This window comes from Amphiura filiformis, chromosome 1 (assembly GCF_039555335.1).
Source record: "Amphiura filiformis chromosome 1, Afil_fr2py, whole genome shotgun sequence".
In the NCBI taxonomy this organism is placed as follows: domain Eukaryota; kingdom Metazoa; phylum Echinodermata; class Ophiuroidea; order Amphilepidida; family Amphiuridae; genus Amphiura; species Amphiura filiformis.
The window spans coordinates 56,292,227-56,306,718 of NC_092628.1; positions in this window are offsets into that span (position 1 = coordinate 56,292,227).

Consider the following 14,492-nt stretch of genomic DNA (forward strand, 5'->3'; position numbering starts at 1 on the left):
CATTTCTTCATTTTCCGAATCGAAGGGGTCTTGCCTTGCTGGACTCGCCATCTTGATCTTCCAGGTCTTAGCAAGGTTCAAGTTCCCGCACATAGCAACAACTCAGATAACAAATAGCTGATTATAAAAATGGCTAAATAGGTTCAAAGGAATCACACACAACAATTTTAAGAAAACAATACTGTGTCACTTTTATTTTTAGGTGAAGTGCATCGTTTTGATATGGACGTACACATTTGTCTATTTTACCTGAACAATCTTCCACATTGTGGAATGTCGTTGCTGCCGAAAGGCCAACCGGCCTTTACATTGCCTGATTCCACAGACTCCCTGTTGTTGGTGGAATTACAAATCCCCTCGAGTCGATAGGCAAGTCGCTCTCAGCATCATGATCATCATTTACCCCCGGATTTACCAATCTACTATATCTAGCCCGATTGTTACTAGAATCACCTAGAATACTTTGGCTGGGTGCCATTTCTTCATTTTTCGAATCGAAGGGGTCTTGCCTCGCTGGACTCGCCATTTCATTTCATTTTATTTGCCAGAAAAAACACATAATACAAAATAAAATTCATACAATATAAAAGTACAATACAATCATGATAAAATACATTAAAAAATGAAAATAATGAGGGAAATCGATTTTAAATTAAATACAATCATTAAATTTAATTAAACAATAAATTGACATTCCTACCAATAAAATATCAACAGCAAAAAAGAGGGGAGCATTTGGGTGAGGTGTGTAGATGAACAGGATACAAGTCAAGAACACAGGAACGAACAAGAACGAGAGTGCCCTGGCAGGGAAGACCAAATAGTAGCAAATGCCACTTTCGAAGTGGTCAACCTAAAAGCACTCCATGAAGAAACAGAACAAAAGTGCATGCATGCTGTTCTCCAACCATCTCATCCAAAGGCTCCAAATCTAAAGAAAAAGAAAATAATGATATTGCACATAATAAATTATTTACATTTACATTTAGTTAAGAATCAACCAGCCAGCTGGATTGTTTAAAATGTAATTTACAGTTAGATAAAAAGCTAGAAAGACTGATTTTCAACTTATCTCTAATGTGGAGAGGTAATGATTGGACTCGCCATCTTGATCTTCCAGATCTTAGCAAGGTTCAAGTTCACAAAGTTTTTTCCGCGCATAGCAACAACTCAGATAACAAATAGCCTATTATAAAAATGGCTAAATAGGTTCAAAGGAATCACACACAACAATTTAATGTAAATAATATGCCCAATCAATTATATAATCTGACACTTTCTAACAGAGCATATTATTGGTTGAAAGTTAATTGAGAAAGAGACCACTTCTGTGATTGGTTGAAACTATTCAGTTTCAGATCGTCACAAAAATATTTAGCTGATGAATATTTAAATTACATTTTGGTGGAAAAAGCATCCATTTCTTCAAAACTGTTGCAGATTCATAAGTTTTAACAGTGTAATAAGAAAGTTAAGTTACTTGTTCCTGTTTCTGTACACACTACACAATTAATCCAATGAAGTGTTACAAGATTGTGCATCAGTAAATGTGACATAATATGGCGCTTCTATTGGGCACTGCCATGTGAGTTTGTCATTCACAAAAACAACACCAACGATGGATGTAGCATCATCATCGTCATCTGTTATAACATCCATGAAACAGGTACCACATGATTGTGTCCAGTGCTTGTTCCAGCTTTCGTTTCTGGTCAGCTTTCAGCACACATGCAGAATAACAGACCCTCCATTTGAGACAAAGAAGAAAGGGTCAAGCAATCATGTAATATTTCAGATATCTGTTAATTTTCCATGAACACATAACAAACCTAAGCATTTCCTTTGATTTAGAAATATGACCATGACTGAAATGATCAAACTCCACTCATAAGGGAATAGAAAGGACCCACATTCCTATATTATAAAACGTTTCCCTGTGATCACTACCTCTTATAATAGGTAAACGGCATTCAGGAGACAGGGCGCATCAACTATTTTGGCATACATTGTATACTGTGCACCTGACTGTGTGTGCGTGCTCAGGCGCTGCCGCTTTTCTTTTTAAAAGTGTTTGCATCCCCATTTAACATTTCAATATGTACATAGCAATTCTGAATAGAAGCGCTTGAGAGGAAACGGGGCCACCATTAAAGTATAATTTTGGCCACCATTAAAGTATAATATTAAACTTGAATAGTAAACTTGAAGGAAATGTTAATTCAAAATATCTCTAATTTTCATCATGTGGTCCTGTAATCGTATTGCTCTCCCCTTCTTCAGCATTGAAATTTTCACCAATAAGCGTCCAAGGTAGAGGCCTATGGATGGTGTCCATTCATTGTAACTGTGATAGCAGGTTTAGATAGCAATTTTGTTGCCTTTACCACTCTGCACTTATTAGATCACTTAAAGCCTTTCTTCTGTCTTGTTCAGGTAGCATTATGTTGTAGTATTGTCTGATCATTTTTGACTATCTCCTTGAATGACCCTTCCTGCATTCTTTCCACTACATGTTCTGTTACTTTCTTGTAGTTTGTTTGACAGTATACATGTACATGAGCTCTTTCTATCAGCATATACGACACTGCTTCAGAATTGTTTTGTCTGATGATTCATTTTTGTTCTTCCCATCATTAAACTTGCATAATTTAACATGCCTCCATAGCTCCTGTATCTCTACAAAGCTGTAACAATGGATACATGGTAGGTAGTCTTCCACTCTTTTATTTTTGTGTGATTTCCGAAGTACTCTGTATTCCCCTCTCCCTTCTCGTAAACTTCAAGGTTGTGATTGAAGTCTCCTAGCAGACGTAAGCTAGTCAAACGTTTATACAAATGTCACACATACTTACCATCAAGAGGGACTTCAATTTCAACCAACGTTTTCCCTGCAAAATCTGGAAGGTTGCCTTTTTCCAACAATGTAAGTATCTTTGCTGTCTTAGCTGTCTGTGCAGTTGCTTCAGGTAGACGGTAGTAACTGTGGTGTACAGGCTGAGTCAAAAAGAAGTAAACTCATGTTTGAGGGGCTGTAACTCAAGATCTGTAAAGAATATGCTAAATATGAAAATACCACTGGAAAGAGCAAATTCTACACGTCTAAATAAAAAAAAGAATTGTTGCAATTGCTCACAGCAAACTTAAGTTATACTCATTTGAATACAACCACCCATTTTTGTAGCTGCACACGGTTTCACTTCCCAAGTAGGGGCCTACCTATTATATTGATTTGTAAGGCGCGATTTTCAAATGCAAATAAAGTTCTGTGCAGGTGTGGTTTCGACCAATAATTCCTACATGTTAAATTGCTCTTTTCAATATGAATTTTACCTCATTGCACTACATAATAATAAAACGGGCTAAATGACAATATAACACCACAATTTACTGCACTGGAGCGCACATTTCTGTCGACGATTAAGTATCATGAACCTAAGAGTCCCACTGAAGTTCAGCGTCTTTAACATCTTTTTCGTCTACAGCTAACCGGGTTCTATGCAAGGGAGCATGATATAAGAATGTGAACAAACTCAATGTGCATGGGACACTAAGGAACATACAGCCGATAGCTTCAGGCAGACCACGATCGGCTAGATCACAAGTGAATATGGCTAGAGTTAGACATGCGTTACAGCAAGACCAAAGATCAGCTCAATCCTTTACCCAACATTCCCCAATCAAGCTTCTGCCGGATCGTTCGTAAAGACTTGAATTGGTATCCCTACAAACTATAGTACCGTCATGGACTTTGTTGAATATTAATTCAAAGCAAAAGTTGTCTTTTCAAGAATAAATCCTGTTAGCACTTTGCTGATTCGTCGAAATTGAAATGGATGAAAATCAATCAGCCGTGTGCAACTACTAAAATGGATGGTTGTATTCAAATGAGTATAACTTTAGTTTGCTGTGAGCAATTGCAACAATTCTTTTTGTTATGTAGACGTGTAGAATTTGCTCTTTCCAGTGGTATTTTTATTTTTAGCAGATTCCTTGCAGATCTCTAGTTACAGCCCCTCAAACATGAGTTTACTTCTTTTTGACTCAGCCTGTATTGCAATATCATGGCCAAGAAACTTTCAGTGAAAGAATTTATGACAGTACAGCTACCTGCTTCCTCAATCTTGTACTTGTAACGTGGTCTGGATGATCTGCCCCTGATGCTTTAGCACACTCCCTAATGATGTCAGATCCCTATAACAAGTGTATGTGTATAGTCTTGCATAGAGATCTATTGTCTTCCTTGACATTTGAACATCCTCTGCATTTAACCATAACTTCAATGCTGTTGACTATAGTCATCATCACAAAGGCCACTCTTGTCAATCACAAAATCACTCGGATCTACCACATTATCTGCATCAACATGTACCTTCACGCGGGTGTCGACTGCAGACGACATGTTTCAAAAAATGTTTAAAAGTTCAACAATTTCAGAAATGTAAATTTTCATGACCATATTTGCATGGAATCAGCACTCTGGTAGCATTGCAAGATCGTGCTCAATGTTGTCTATCTGAAAAGAACTAAGAATTGCCTGCCTAACACATTTCCCCTTCATGATTTCCTTTACTGCGTTTTTGATACATGGGCCCTGTTTCCATAGAGTGACTTTTGTGATGTACAAATAGGCTTTTGATGACAACCCGTCCCTCCCTCCCCTTCCAACCTCTTGCCATAAGTCGACCAATGAATTAGGGGTGTCCCAAATGACGACATCCTTATGTCTGCAATATCCACGCCAGCTGACAGAGCCAAAGTGGCTACCACCACTCTTGTTGTGCCACTGGAATCCATGAAATCATTTAAAATCAATTCCAAATCTTCTTTCTCGAGACATGAATGGTACTGCGATATCATTCTGCTGGCATCATTTTTAATATCTTTGTCTGAATGGGCATATTTCTTCAGGAGTCTCAGCATTGTGTACCAAATTTGCCCACATTGCGCCATATTCCTAAAACAAAATAGAAGACTCATATTAGCCATAACCATTTACGATGCATTACCATTGTAATGCATTTTCACATTGTTCGCAGCTCCCCAAAAAACCCTTTTACAGTGGTGGGCCGCGCCGTCAGGTCCCAAAGACCCAACACATGGTAAAACACAATAGATAACACATAAGAAACACTAAAACGCCTTTATTTTATATCCTACATGTGAAAATATTTGATGAGGCATTGCATACGATTAACACGATAACCTGTTTATATCGGTGATATAAACGTCTTGAAATGTTAATATTTCTTTGATCACAAATACTTCTATAGTGTTAATCGTAACCAACGCCTATACTTTTAGGTGTAAAATATAAAAAGAAATGTCTTTCAGTGTTTCTTTTTTCTCGTGTGTAGAGTTATTTTTAATGATAAGCATTATTGCAGATTTATATTTGATATGAAATATATCACACTTCATAACTTATAAGGAGTGTAAAATACTTTTAGTATGTATTTTTTCCTGTTTTCATTTCGTTTGGTACCATATTATGAGACAATTGTAACACACCTGACATATATGAGTGTTTGGGGACATTGTCGACCCATGCTTTTGACATCCCTGACAAGCGAGTCCAATTCATTCTCAAACTTCATGCCGGATTCACTTTCGAATTGTAATTAAGTATGTTTTGTCTGAAATTAACATAAGAAACTTGTCAAATAGTAGATATATATATATATAAATTAAAGAGTTAGTGTATAGCAAATGATGATGTAGGGTGATTTCTTGTTAAATGTTAATTTAGTTAATCTTTACTCAAAATATCAGATTATATATTGTAAGATCATACATGATGGGTTTATTCAAAATATCATACTATCATTTACAAAAACAGAGCATCCTCCTTGAGCTTGTTGAGGTTCTGATGTTGCTTTTATTGCCAGTCGTTTTATTTTACATTGTGTAGACCTATATGATGGTGCAATGAATTTATGTGCTACACATGTCAAATAAGATACATGTAGGCCTACCTGTCCAGGCTTGCTGATACTATATTAATATCGACCACATGGAGGATCTTTTTGATCTGTGTGTTGCAGGTGCTTCACAATCACAGCAGGCAGTACCTTGTGGCAAACACTCAGTTGAGACAATGTTTTGTGAATGTGTTGTCGATTGCCCTTCCAAGACTGTAGTATATGTCGCCGCCGTTCTCCATACTGGTTTATAGTCCGTCCATAGTCTCACTTTATGGCCATACACATACTTTTGGTTCCGTTAATTCTTTCTCAACCAGTTTCCGCTGGTGTAAGTGCTCGAGACAAGTAGGTAACCCGTTGACCATTCTGAAGCAATGCAAAACCAAGTCCCTTTTCGGAAGCATCTCCCTGACCCCGGTGTCTACTGTTGGATCAAAGTATTTCAAGATAGGTGCAGAAGTTACGCACTGTTTTATGTTCTAGAATGTCTGAGACTGTTCATCACTCCATTGCAATGGTTCACCTTTGTGAGTTAGCTTTCTAAGCGGTTCAATCAGATCAGACAAGTCCGGCAAGAACTTTGCGAGGTACTTAGTCATGCCATCTGTTGGTGCTCCCATTTTTGTCTCGCCTGATAAGGCAGGAGACTATATAATCACTTTTCCGTATGTATGTGGGGGGTGGGGGTGTGTGTGTATGTGACAAATTTGGTTAAAGTTTTGGTTAAAGTTTGCCTTCCGCCTATTTTCTCGGAGACTATGAGTCGCATACGTTCCTCAAACTTGGTGGGTGGGTGCATCTTGACCCGAGACAGAACCGGTTTGTATTGGTTAAAAGGCCAAGGTCACTGAGGTCATGTAGGGGTCATCTGAGGTCAAATTAGTAAAAACTGTCGTATGGGCATGAAACTTGGTTGGTACAGTCAACATTTAAAGCCAAATTTTTGGAAGGTCATTTCAAGGTCACCAGGGGTTATCTGAGGTCAAATTAGTAAAAACTGTCGTATGGGCATGAAACTTGGTTGGTACAGTCAACATTTAAAGCCAAATTTTGGAAGGTCATTTCAAGGTCACCAGGGGTCATCTGAGGTCAAATTAGTAAAACTGTCGTATGGGCATGAAACTTGGTGGGTACAGTCAACATTTAAAGCCAAATTTTTGGAAGGTCATTTCAAGGTCACCAGGGGTCATCTGAGGTCAAATTAGTAAAAACTGTTGTAACGGGCATGAAACTTGGTGGGTACAGTCAACATTTAAAGCCAAATTTTTGGAAGGTCATTTCAAGGTCACCAGGGGTCATCTGAGGTCAAATTAGTAAAACTGTTGTACGGGCATGAAACTTGGTGGGTACAGTCAACATTTAAAGCCAAATTTTTGGAAGGTCATTTCAAGGTCACCAGGGGTCATCTGATGTCAAATTAAGTAAAAACTGAACGGGCATGAAACTTGAAGGGTACAGTCAACATTTAAAGCCAAATTTTTGGAAGGTCATTTCGAGGTCACTAGGGGTCATCTGAGGTCAAATGAGTAAAAACTTGTCTGGGCATGAAACTTGGTGGGTACAGTCAACATTTAAAGCCAAATTTTTGGAAGGTCATTTCAAGGCCACCAGGGGTCATCTGAGGTCAAATGAGTAAAAACTGTTGTCTGGGCATGAAACTTGGTGGGTACAGTCAACATTTAAAGCCAAATTTTTGGAAGGTCATTTCGAGGCCACCAGGGGTCATCTGAGGTCAAATTAGTAAAAACTTTCAGATAGGCATGAAATTCGGTGGGTACAGTCAACATTTAAAGCCAAATTTTTGGAAGGTCATTTCAGGGTCACCAGGGTCATCTGAGGTCAAATTAGTAAAACCTGTTGCATGGCCATGAAACTTGATGGGTACGGTCACCATCAGCCAGATAATCGTGCCCAGCCGATAACCACCAAATTCATTTACCTCGACCAAAAGTAATCGCGAAAGCAGGCGAGACTCGTGGTTCGAGAACCGCCTTGTTATTACAGTTGTGACTTTGCTAGGATCCGGTTTTAACCCTTGTCTAACAATGAATTGTATTTGTTCTGTCTTAAACTCAAACCAGTCTCATTTAGCTTGATAACTTGTTCGAGACAGCGCTGGAGGAAGTTTAACATGTTACGATCATGGTCGCGGTATGCTTAGTTCTGTTAGCGTGTCACCTTGTCCTGTTATTAGTACATCATCTGCGATTGTGTATATACCTGTTAGACCGTCAAGACACTGGTCTAGCTTTGCTTGAAACAAGTCCGGTGACGGAGACAAACCAAATGGAGGTCGTTTATACCGATAACGTACCCATGGTGTCTGAAACGTTGTAAGTGCTGACGATGATTCATCCAATTCACATTGAAAGAACCCCTCTTTGCAGTCAGCCTTACTGAACACTTGTACCTTACTTAACTGGGGAAGTATATCTTCAATCACCGGAAGAAGGTAATGCTCTCTTTTGAGTGCCCAGTTTAATTGTTGCGGGTCGATACATACTCCACTTGGTTTTACTACTGTAACCAAGCTAGAGACACAGTGTGAAAGGTTGCCTGTCTCCAACAATGTAAGTATCTTTGCTGTCTTCGCTGTCTGTAAAGTTGTAGACAGTTAAACTGCCAGGACATCCAGCTCATTTTCTTTCAGTGAAAGAATTTGTGACAGTACAGCAACCTGCTTCCTCAATCTTGTACTTGTAATGTGGTCTGGATGATCTGCCTCTGATGCTTTAGCACATTCCCTAATGACATCAGATCCCCTATTCGCTGTTTTGCACGTTAGAATATGCCGTTGCTAGGTCAACTGGATCACACTTCCTCTCAAAATTGAACTTAAACCATCAACTTAACATAACCTTTGTAAACGTATCGCAACACAACAGCTATAGTTGCTCTTCATTGCTGATGTCTCTTGTTTCGTCCGCCATGACTGTAAACCATTTTGCATACTACTTTTAAAATCTCCTCTCTAATAACTTCCCCACAAATTTCGATTAGCTCATTCTGTATGGTTTTACTTATATAAGATGCATTCTTGGCATGTGATGCCAAATGCTTGTGAAGAGTCTTGTTAGCCCTTGCATGTAGTTTTGTTATCTCGACGAAATTTCCAGGATTGCGATGCTCGTCATCGTGGAATCTTCCGTCATCGCGGTGCCCTCTGAACGCCAGACCCTGTTTTCCCAATGTGATGACAACATCGGATATGGCTTTTTATCGTGCCTATCATAAGTTTGCTTTGCTGATAGTATCGACTAGTATACTTAAGGGGTAAGGTCCAAGTTTGTCACTGTGTATACTACTAAATTTTGTGACTTCTTGTGCAACGTTTTAGTGGTTTCTATACAATAGAGTAGGTCTGAGATTTGTTTTGAGTACTTTCCATGGCCCAACCATACCATTGAGTTTGTAATTTATAGGACCTAGTCCATTATTTTTTACGGGGCAATAGTACCAGACCAATTGTGCCAGGGTGCTTTCATGCCACACATTGATTGCCATATGAAAATTGAACTCTTCAACATGGATATTAGCAGCTGAAATGTGTATTAAGTTGTTAAGGTTCTTTGCTGTCAACCTGGACCTATATTTTGTTTTAATCCTGTTCTGGGTGGTGGAAAATACCCTGTCACATGAACAGCTGGCCATAGGAAGAGACATTGCTATGTGCATAAGTTTGATACAATTTGGAAACTTTCATATCTGTTACAATACAAATTCTTCAAGAAGAGACTCCCTCATCCAGACCTGCTTGTGTTTGTCCCTGTTACCACTACTAGGCTTCGCAAATCTTTGCTTTACTCCGTGAACATTCGCCCCGTGCTCCCCTGGTGTCGTAGTGTATGCTTTCATCTCCGTTTCTGCTGCTTCTGCACTTTTACAGACATCTATGCATGCATTTAAAGTTAGTTCTCGTTTTTGTAACAGTAGCTTTCTTGTGTTGTTGTTGTTAATGCCTACCACTATTCTGTCTCTCAACAGTGTGTCGCTCAAGCAGTTACAGAAATTGCATGTTTTTGCTAGTGTTCTTAATGTTGTCCAAGTAAGCCTCAAATGTTTCACCTTGTTCCTGGTTTCGCTTGTGAAATACATATCTTTCATATGTCTCGTTGATTTCACCTATGGCGTGCGTGTTGAACTTGGCAATTATTAAGTCTACAGTTTGATTCTCACCTTCAGCAAACTCAAAAGCATTGTAGGTTTCAAATGCATCGGGCCAGTTGTGTGTAAAAACAATGCCACTTGATACTCGGGCGTTTGCGTTGCTAACTGTGTTATGACGGCGTAATTTTTCCATCTCAGCCGCCAGGTTTTCCAGTTCTCTAGCACTCCTTTTTTGACTTGCAAATGTTCTGGGGCCTTAATTCCACCAACTGGTCGCATCGGCGCTGCTTGCTGCTGTTGATGACCCGCTTGGCCGTCACCGGCATTTCCTTCTTCTGGGCCGGGCATCGTGACTATTTCCACTCTTACACTTTTCTGAAACCTTCCTGCTACTGTCCGCTACAATTTGAAACAGTTTTTTGGGCGTTTGGTTAATTCCTAAAAGCGGCGAAAAATGTCAAATCCCACCGCTGTTCACCATGTACAAAACCACATGAACAGATTGACTTTTAACAGTGCTTTAATCTCTGACATATGACCTCTGAACTCGCACGTACGATGATGTACCAATTAGAACCTGTACTGTGCATGTACGTAAACAATAACATTACATTCATCATCACTCTGATCTGACATTATCTCTACTTTTTCAGTATTCCTATGTGAATGCAAGTGCGATGATCTACTGGTGGGATTGCTGAGTAATGCTGTGCTAAGGACTTGAATTGTCTTTGGTTGTGCTGGATAAATCCCTTGACCTTGTGATGCGTGGAATAGACACCTTGCTATCATCATTCTCATCAGAGTACTCTGAACTTAGGAAGCTTTCGTCATCACTCTGATCCAACATCTCTCTCTCTCTACTTGAATGCAACTGTGATGAACTACTGGTAGGCTTGCTGAGCAGGTTACCAAGTTGCTGTGTTGGAGCACTTGTACTATCTCATTAACATAACACACAAGAGGCCCTAAGATACTGCCCTGAGGTACCCCACATGTTATGGTAAGGGGATCACACTCAACCCTAATTATGTTAACAATGTGCTTTCTATCAGAAAGAAAAGAATGGAACCAATAGCAACACCTACAACCATTTACTTGGAAAATGTCTGTCCTCCCATTAATACAGTGTTTTTGTATGTTTGTCATCTACATTTCTGTAAGTTACACTTTGATTACCTTGGAAGTCGGAACAAAACCATTCCAAATCAGGCTGGTCATGCAGAAGGCCTAAGCAATCAGAGTGGAAGAGCTTGATAAGACAGTCATCATTTGCACACTGCATCATCCTTAATTGCAAGTGTATCCATTGAATTTACCAGCCAATTTGCGTGTATTGGTTTCAGGAACAAGAGTCTAAGGTCCACGTTTGAACAGGCTGACTCTTCATCAGCTTCATCTGCATCAACGATGTCTGCAACTTGGTCTGCGTACCAATTTGCGAACACGCCAGAAAGTAAGGCTTTGAATTTGCCATTAACACTTAAATCCAGTGGCTGAAGCTCCCCAGTGCAAGATACTGGTACAAAAACAGTACGCATGTTGTTCTCGTGCATTCTTGCAATCACTTCTTCAACACGGTGCGCGGCAAACAAATCCAAAATCACCAAACCTTGTTGGTGTTCAGGCAGGCCTAGTGCTTCCTTTGTCTTCGCCATATATGGCACCAGAACTTTATCAATGTAGCGTATATTGCAACTTTATTACTCCAGTGATTGGGAGTATGAAATTCATCCCAATCTGGAGGGAAGTTGAAGATGGGGTGGCATCAGGAGGTTGTTGGCACCAACAGCAAAGTCTTACTTTCATTCTGAATAACATCACACATGGTTTCATGCATAACTGGTTGTCCGGCTGAACTTGTGGTACATAGGGTTGCAGAGCTAACTGTTCATCACTGGGTTGCAAAAGTAACTGGTCATCTGGCTGATCTTGTGCTGCATGGGGTTGCATTGGCAACTGGTCATCATAGGGTTGTGCAAGTAACTGGTCACCCAGTTGATATTGTGCTGCATTTGGCTGAAGAGGCAGTTGGTCATCACTGGGTTGCAAAAGTAACTGGTCATCTGGCTGATCTTGTGCTGCACAGGGTTGTATTGGCAACTGGTCATCATAGGGTTGTGCAAGTAACTGGTCACCCAGCTGATCTTGTCCTGAATTGGGTTGCATAGGCAACTGGTTCTGACGCTGACCATGTGCTTCTGGTTAACAAAAACACAGAAGAGATATTCTGTAGAAATTTAATTATGTAACCTTTTGTTCAAACATCTTTTAAATATCTATTGACGAGTTAATTGTCCGAAAGCAAAATAATTTATAAGGTCAAATATCCGCAATCGCCCCACCTTAATTAGGAAAATTAGATGAAAAGTATTAACTGTGCAAAAGAATACCATATTGTTCCTAATAATTGTTCTCTATTAAACAGCAACCCAAAAGAAATCCCAACATGAAAATGCACTTTTGGATAGTATTCAGGGATTGCTGGTATTGCCGTTGGCGCCACTGTCAAGAATTTAGCTATTGCTGGATGAAAATGCACTTTAAGATAGTAAAGTCTGCACAAGAAGTAACACAGCTGTTATAAATGGGCCTATAGTTTCAGAACTAATAATTGTTTTCACAATATTTCAACATTAAAAGAAGGATAATTTATTTGTAAACGCACATTTTGATACCCATGTTTGTGTGGATGATGTTTGCTTCTTTCTTTTTATGGATTTCTTCTTCCTCTTCTTCTATGTCTTCCTCTTCTTCTGCACCACATGTTTCTTCTTGGGTGCCTCTGCTACTTGCAGTCCCCTGTTACAATCTGCTTTCTGTAATGAGGTCTGCGAACTGTACATCTTGTAGTTTGCACCTGACATATTTAGAAGATACATTCAAATCTTACATAAGCAGAATGTTTCCAATGTGTATTCTTTCTATGAAGCCACTCTTGGCTCTATAGTGCTCCAAAAGTTGGTCTAATTGAACCATTGTCATTATGTTTTCTTCTGTACACACTCCAATGTCTCTAGTTGAGGCGAACATGCATTCCAGTTTATTGCAGTATGGATGTATTGACTCCGAAACCAGTTCAGATAGCATACCAATGGTTCACATCCTGCGTACTTGGCTCGGTATCTCCACTGTCATCATGTGAAACTTGGAGTTAAGAAATGTCTGGGATATTACAAGGAAACCCACTGCCAAATTCCATGATGTTCAGACACAACTGTTCAACCTCATGTCTGCAGAGTGGTCAATTTTTGGTGTATAACATGCAACAAACATGAAATTTGGAGAGTAAATCAGTTACTTGCTTCACCATGTCCTCAGAACCAAAAACCTATTTACCAGAGGATTTTCTTTATAGTTGTATTTGTCTACACATAATTGTATATAGTGTAAGCTTTCTTTTGACTTTAAGCTTAAACGATGGAGAATATAATTTATTTTTGACTATAAATAAATTTTTACGTCCTCTCGATTTGCTGGTCAACAAATGCAATGATCAAAATCTGCGATCTCTGTGGCCAAGCCAACATGAAAAGAACGCTCTTATTGGCTGAAACGACGATGCAAAAACTGCAACCAAGGAAGCTCCCGGGGAAATACGATCTGACAAAACATGACCCGGAAGTATCTCTGCTTAAGGTCATATGGGTTGTCTAACTGTTTCACATACTGCACTATACTTTCTCCTTCTCTGTGTGCTGATGTTGAACATTACCGTTGGTATATTACATTTGTCTTTTCTTTACAAAAGTCCTCAAATTTCTGTAGGACTATCTTTATTTTGTTTTTGTCGCCCGCTTTTGACATGAGGTAAACATATTTAAAGAGCTGACACTACGTCTACGTTAAATTCCGGTACTAGGCAGGACCCATAAGTCGGGGTGTAGAGCCAAGGGTGATGTCTATGCTCATGTGCGGTGCATTGACCAAATGTGCAGGCAGTGCTTATGTACAATCTTGATGACACTTGATGCAGGGAAGGCATTCCACCAAATAACTCTGCAAGGAAAGTATGAGTACTGATAAAGTTGAGTGTGTGCTGGAATAATCTGGAATTGTTTTGGATGGTAGTATCTGGTGAAGGTTGTTGACATTGGAGTGAGGTAGTGCACTGGATTGATGGCGACCGGCGGTGTTTCTCGAGGGTGTCCCATTGAAGTTCTTCCAGCATGGCTGACACACTATCTTGATGTTGATATCTTTCAAGAGCGAGAGCGAGAAACACATAACATGACAGTTTTTGGTGTTAAATTGCATCTGCCATGTTGTTGACTACTGATGAAGACAATCTAGATCTTGTTGAAACATATTGTTAGTGATGGGTCGGTACATGAGGCAGTCATCTGCGAAGAGGCAGAGCTGGGATGTGATTCCAGATGGTAGGTCGTTAATGAATGTCAAAAACAAAAGTGGCCCAAGTATTGTCCCTTGCAGAACCCCTGATGTAATTGGGACCGATTCTGA